The sequence below is a fragment of the Triticum aestivum genome, chromosome 2D, assembly GCF_018294505.1.
Source record: "Triticum aestivum cultivar Chinese Spring chromosome 2D, IWGSC CS RefSeq v2.1, whole genome shotgun sequence".
Classification (NCBI taxonomy): domain Eukaryota; kingdom Viridiplantae; phylum Streptophyta; class Magnoliopsida; order Poales; family Poaceae; genus Triticum; species Triticum aestivum.
This window is the reverse complement of record NC_057799.1, coordinates 228,506,774-228,514,065: the sequence shown is the minus strand read 5'-3', so window position 1 is coordinate 228,514,065 and position 7,292 is coordinate 228,506,774. Positions and strand designations below refer to the sequence as shown.

General features: G+C 37.2%; 1 long non-coding RNA gene across 1 annotated transcript; it reads left to right on the top strand.

Moving 5' to 3' along the window:
* The first annotated feature begins 3,003 nt into the window (after positions 1-3,003).
* LOC123052635 (uncharacterized) lies at positions 3,004-7,030 on the top strand. Its single transcript, XR_006424864.1, has 2 exons — positions 3,004-3,558; positions 6,639-7,030. It is a non-coding gene; the product is annotated as an uncharacterized lncRNA (long non-coding RNA).
* The last annotated feature ends 262 nt before the right edge of the window (positions 7,031-7,292 follow it).

Genomic DNA, 7,292 nt, shown 5'->3' with positions numbered 1-7,292 from the left:
TGAGGTGATACGATCTTCATGTATCGCGAGCTTTGCTATTGTAGTTGGATCTTATGATGTTTCTCCCCCTCTACTCTCTTGTAATGGATTGAGTTTTCCCTTTGAAGTTATCTTATCGGATTGAGTCTTTAAGGATTTGAGAACACTTGATGTATGTCTTGCCGTGCTTATCTGTGGTGACAATGGGATATCACGTGATCCACTTGATGTATGTTTTGGTGATCAACTTGCGGGTTCCGCGCATGAACCTATGCATAGGGGTTGGCACACGTTTTCGTCTTGATTCTACGGTAGAAACTTTGGGGCACTCTTTGAAGTACTTTGTGTTGGTTGAATAGATGAATCTGAGATTGTGTGATGCATATAGTATAATCATACCCACGGATACTTGAGGTGACATTGAAGTATCCAGGTGACATTAGGGTTTTGGTTGATTTGTGTCTTAAGGTGTTATTCTAGTATGAACTCTATGATAGATCGAACGGAAAGAATAGCTTCGTGTTATTTTACTATGGACTCTTGAATAGATCGATCAGAAAGGATAACTTTGAGGTGGTTTCGTACCCTACAACAATCTCCTCGTTTGTTCTCCGGTATTAGTGACTTTGGAGTGACTCTTTGTTGCATGTTGAGGGATAGTTATATGATCCAATTATGTTTTTATTGTTGAGAGAACTTGCACTAGTGAAAGTATGAACCCTAGGCCTTGCTTCCTAGCATTGCAATACCGTTTACGCTCACTTTTATCATTAGTTACCTTGCTATTTTTATATTTTTAGATTACAAAAACCTATATCTACCATCCATATTGCACTTGTATCACCATCTCTTCGCCGAACTAGTGCACCTATACAATTTACCATTGTATTGGGTGTGTTGGGGACACAAGAGACTCTTTGTTATTTGGTTGTAGGGTTGTTTGAGAGAGACCATCTTCAACCTACGCCTCCCACAGATTGATAAACCTTAGGTCATGCACTTGAGGGAAATTTGCTACTGTCCTACAAACCTCTGCACTTGGAGGCCCAACAACGTCTACAAGGAGAAGGTTGCGTAGTAGACATCAAGCTCTTTTCTGGCGCCGTTGCCGGGGAGGTGAGTGCTTGAAGGTATATCTTTAGATCTTGCAATCGAATCTTTTAGTTTCTTGTTTTATCACTAGTTTATTTTATAAAAGAAAACTAAAAAATGGAATTGAGGGTACCTCATATGCTTCATCTTTTTAATATCTTTCGTGAAAATAAGGATTCTGATAATTGTGCTCAAGTGCTAGAAGAAGAATGCATTAGAATGTTTGGCACTAAATATTTGAATGATGAGCATGATTGCAATGTTGTTAGTACAAATTCTTTGAATATCCATGAAGCTAATGACATGCAAAGCCACAAGCTTGGGGAAGCTATGTTTGATGAGGATGATATTTTTTGTCCCCCAAGTTTTGATGAGCAAATTTATTATGATGAAAGCATGCCTCCTATTTATGATGATTATTGTGATGACGCGTATGCTCTAAGGAATAAGGATAACCATGAAACTTGTCATCATGATTTTAATTTTCAATTGGATTATGCTTCACATGATAGTTATTTTGTTGAGTTTGCTCTCACTATTCCGAATGAGAAGAATTTTGCTTATGTGGAGAGTAATAAAATTTCTATGCTTGTAGATCTTGAAAAGAATGCTTTACGTGCTGGTTATATTGTTGAATTCATTCATGATGCTACTGAAAATTATTATGAGGGAGGAACATATGCTTATAGGAATTGCAATAATATCAAGTTTCCTCTCTATGTGCTTAAAGTTTTAAAGTTATGCTTGTTTTGCCTTCCTATGCTAGTTGATTATTGTTCCCATAAATTGTTTGCTCACAAAATCCCTATGCATAGGAAGTGGGTTAGACTTAAATGTGCTAGTCATATTCTTCATGATGCTCTCTTTATGTTTCAACTAGTAAAGTGGCCCGCTCGATGCGCGGGCTAGAATACTATAAAGTTTAATAATGAGAACATATAATATTTTCCTATACAAAAAATGAAACCGAATGTGATGCATTTACAAATATAATATTTCATGAATACCATCTTCCAATGTTGGACCAAGATTACACTTTTTGCTAATCAACACTGATAAAGTATCTTTTGGTACGTGTTTTGACTACTGTCTTTCTAATAAAGATATGACAGATTTTAATTTGTGGAAATGACTCTTTCCTTTAGTAGCCCAAAATGTTGAACTAATATGTACATGGAATATTGTGTGCCCCTTAAACATAAAATCAAACTATAGAAATATGACCATAATAGTTCAAAATATTTAGGCCCCCCTTGAAAATAAAAGAAGTACTCCTTTTGGTCTTCAAAAAGATTATCATATTTTTTTTGTGAAGTCATGGGAGCACGAACGTTGGTCAGTACTTGATGTTAGCTTATTGGGCCACCTAATTATTAATATGAATAGTTTCTTTGGTATTTACTTTGGATTATCGGCAATTTAGTTATGTGTTTCTTATTAACTATCTAAAAATTTTAAGTAAGTGCTTGAATTTTATAAGTTTTATCGGGATAATAAATTTTTTGTTTTATCCAAAGAAAATTGGAATCAAATGTGATCACATTCACAAATATGAGTCTTTTACAATATTCTTATAATTTCTCTATGTTTATTTGCTAATTCTTTGTAATATTTGCTATATTAATCTATTATAGTTATAGATGTGTGTGCCTATAATATTCGTCAGTTATGTTTGAACATCTTAGTGGACTTTTTTTTAATTTGGTATATATGAAGTAAAAGGGAATATATATACAATATATTCATAAAAATGGTTTGTGGTAGTTTTTTCTTTCTTTCATGGACACTGAGTGAGTTAAGTTATAACACGTACTACTACTATTTGTCAAAAAAAAGTTATAACACGTAGTACTATTATACCGGAAGCAGGACCGGCGTTGACTCATCTTCTCAACTACTCCATGCCCATTATCTTAGAAAGTTTGCTCTAATCATACCCATTATCCACACTATTAGTATCATGTACTGTGGCTTCAGGGGTCCCGCCAACATGGACCTTCATTTTTCTCCTTTCTCGAGTTTTCTTTGTCTTCTCAGAGCTCCCAGCCATGGAAAAGGCTGAGCCAGCTTGGATCCACCAGACCACCACATCTGAGGATCACCCCCAAGCTCCCCCTCGGTTTCCAACTTCCTGGTCATTACGTGCAGGCACCTCGTGGCTGGGACGACGCTTGGTTTGGATCCGTGTGTGCCTCGTCGATCTCCCGGGCCGATCAATGGGAGCAGGGCCCTAATAGCAGCTGTGTGATGGAGGATGCAAGCTCGTCGAGCTCGTGGTTCCTTTCCAGTTTGTGTCCATGGGGGCGATGAAGTAGTGGATCTCGTTCCCCTTAGCTCCCGCGCGATTTTGTGAATCTTGGGGTTGTTGTTCGTCCCCAAGGGCCGAGCCGGAGGCGTTAATGCTGTCCCCAAGCGAGGCACCTGATGGATCGTCTTCATCCTCAACAGCTGCAGCCCAGCTTCGGCACTACATTCTTCCACCTGCAGGTCCCCCCGCCCCCATCTCTCTTCTCCCTTTTTTTGGTCTTTGTACGATTGAACCAATATACTTTAAGGTACTGCTTGCTACTGTAGTTGCTAGTGACAAATGTATACTGGTTGTTATTGATTTTCATCCAGATTGACTTCTTGTCCATCTACAAAATGGCGATAGTAAGTTCGGGATGCCTAACACAGTTTAAGGCAAAATGTTATTTAGTTTATGTCCTTTCCACTTTTTTCCGGGCTTGTGACTGAAATTGGCAGTGTTCTGCCCCCCTACGCCCATTAATATTCACAAAATTAAGGAAGTAATTCATGTATTTGTGATTTCAATAACTGAATAGTAAAATTAGGTCTGATTGCAATATAATATATAACCATTGGATTGTACTATAGAACAGGCTTGAAATATCAGATTATATAGAGTGTCGATATTTGGTATTATTGAACTATTTTCATCAAATGTTGATGCATGTTTCCAATGCTTATGCGGAGTAGTACACATATCCATGTACTTATGGTTATATAAAAGGCTTTTAAAATCCATCTAGTTCACGGCGAAGAAGATGGCCTCTGCCCGGCGAATGTTCAAGTCCACACCCATCTAGTTCATAGGTATGGAAGTAGGGGCGCATGCTCTTTTTAATAAATCTTTTTTAATGCCTGACCAAATCACTTGTTTTGTATTGATCAGTGTATACATGCACCTGGGTTGAGTGCATGGACAACTCTTATGCAGTAAATTCCCAAAGAGATAATGGATGATGGTACCTTAGACTACAAAACTGATAATTTATAATTATTTGAGTGAAATCAGTTTTGGCTCTCCATGTTTGATGTGTAAAGCACAATATGTGTAAAGCACTGCCAAGATTTGCTATGTCGACCATTTAGTCCTTTGGTACAATGGATATTCAAATAATCCCATAGTCCGTGGATGCTGCTAGTCAGTAGGTTAATAATGTGAACCCCTATTTAAAAAATTATTTTTATCTGTCCTCATATTTGTAATCATTCACTAAATATGAATGGTAAAAGGTGAAAATGCGTGTTAGAGAGGCGCACATCTATCAAAAGGATCTAGTGATTTTTCGGAATGATTATGCAGGTCAGACATGTTACGGATCTACATAACCAACTGAGTAAACCTCCTTTTTTATTCTATTGTCGTTATAAACAAAAGCCTCCTTTATCAATTCCTTGTGATACTAAAGAAAATCTAAGTACATATTAGAACAGAAGATGTAATATCAATTGAATCTGCATAATTTTATATTAAGATGAGCACGACTAAACATTCATAGTCTTCAAAGTAGATTTGTCTGCATGCACACATAATTAGTTAAATCCATGTTCTCATGGAATCTAAAGTAAACACAATTGTATGCCAATGCAAATTACTACTCCCTCCGTTCAGATGTTTTGGATATTTCAATATGGACTACATACAGACTGAAATGAGTGAACGAACATACTAAAACGTGTCTATATACATCCAATTCACAAAAAAATTGGAACATCTTATATTTGTGAATGAAGGGAGTACAAAGTATATAGAGTATCTAGAATATATTTGTGTAAGTACAACCAAGGGGATTAAGTTTGTAGTTTAGCACTTGCTACTGCCTTGTTCTAGCTTGTGTTCCTTCCAGGTGCTTTCTTAATCCTCTTGTCTTCTATTGATTCTTTTCTCCTAGTTTTAAATGCCGTCTTTTTTTTCTTTTTTTCCTGTAGATTTTGAATCCTACTCGTTCACTAAAATTTGAATGTCAGTAACATAATTTCCCTGCTAGGCTAGCTTTAGTAGAATTTAATTGTGTTCAGAGATGCATATGGGGCATTGTAGCACCAAGATGCTAGTGCATGTTTGTCCGAACATTTTAAAATATGAACTTTCTTTCTTAGATGAGAGTACCTCGTCATTGATAACATCAATGCTAAAATGGTCATGATTTTCGTCCTCTCCTTCCTGTAAAGTAAGATACTATACCTTATACTTCCTCTGTTCGAAATTTCATGTCGCAGAAATGAATGAAAAATGGGTGTATCTAAAACTAAAATACGTCTAGATACATCCATTTCTCCGACAAATAATTTTGGACGGAGGGAGTAGTTTGGAATATAAAATAGGACATTTGTTTTTTCTTAAATTAGAAATGTAAAGTTTTGACATGTGTAAAGTGTTCTTTCAGGTACTCTTTTAAATTTGTTGTCGGTAAGAATTTTAACATGTGTAAGTTTCTCCATAGTCTTCATTTCAATCATCTTCTAGTGTATATAGTGGTATTTCTTTACAGAGGGAGTAATTACATATGGACACACTTTCTTTTCGAATAGATTTGCCTACAATTTTTGGAAATTCATAAAATAATGACAATTATTTAACACATGTAGAAGATGAGAAGTGAAATACCTGATCATTGAGAAGTTTGTTCTCTGTAACCTTTTTTGCTTCATCTGTCACTTCTGTTCCTTGGATTTCCAGTTTGCTTTATAAATAAAATACTTGCATTATACTTTTGGTAAACTATTTGAACTTGTTTTCCAATATGGATCCTGCTGGAGGTGGCTTGATTTTGTGTAGAAGATGGTACCTGCTATAGGTGGTGTTGTCGCTAGATAGAACTAATGATGTAGGTTGCGTCATTGCTGGCTGGAGTTGATCGGACAATCCTCAATATTATGTACAATGTCCTACAAGCTCAATAGTATTTAGTGGAAATAAAACTAAGTGGCTTGCCGAATTGAGCTTAAACATGTTAGTTGGGCAAATATAAACTTATATATGTGCTATTAATTAGAACAATGGGATTCATGAAAAGAACGGGTGGATATGAACTTTTAGGTGTGCTACAGAGTATTATTATTAATTAAAGAATAGAACAGTTCTTGGAAAAAAAAGAGGCGTTGCATGCAAAGAGTGGTAGTATAGGTTTTAGAGAGTCGATCTAATACCTGCCTTGGCTTTGGTTGCCGCTAACGCTGCATAGTGCAAGAACAATTCCAATGGAGATGGTGGCTGTGCCAGAGCATCCCAGTTCTTTTTTACTGATCCGTCAGGTCTAACACCTGTGGCTGCCTGTCAGGTCCAACATCCGCATCGAGCAGCAGTGTGTCGGTTCGATGGGAGAAGTCGGTTTTCAGTCCCTCATGTAGGCCATGCAGTTTATGGCGTATGTCTGTGTCCAGGCCGGTGCTTTGTGGACAGACCTTCAAAATTCAGGACATCTTGAAGGAGAAAGGTAGGGTTCTCTTGAGGAAGTTTGGGTGCCTCGGTGTAGCAGCAATTGCTGAGTATATCTTGAAGGAGATCTTTCTTTCTGGTAAAGTATGTTTTGTTTATGTAGATGTCCATCTGTACTATAATCTGGTAGTAATGAAACAATAGTTTCTTCTCGGATGCATGTTCTGCTTTCATGTAAGATGTAACATCAGATTGAATTGAAAAGGGAAATAAACATGGCGCTTCATGAACTTCTATACGTTCTACTTGTATATGTTCTACAGGACTAATTAAAAGTACAAAATAGCTATGGAGAAAAAATAAGGACATGCATGCAAAGAGCAGTATAGCTATGCGTTGGATAGCTTGGGAGAATCGATCAACCTGCCTCTACTTCAGTCGTCGCTAACGCATGCCCGTGGGATCTACCTGGGATGTCTGGCCAATTCCTTCTGCATGAATTTGACGCCGTAACGGGACAACGACGATCCCTATGGAGAACGCAGCTGGCGGCCGC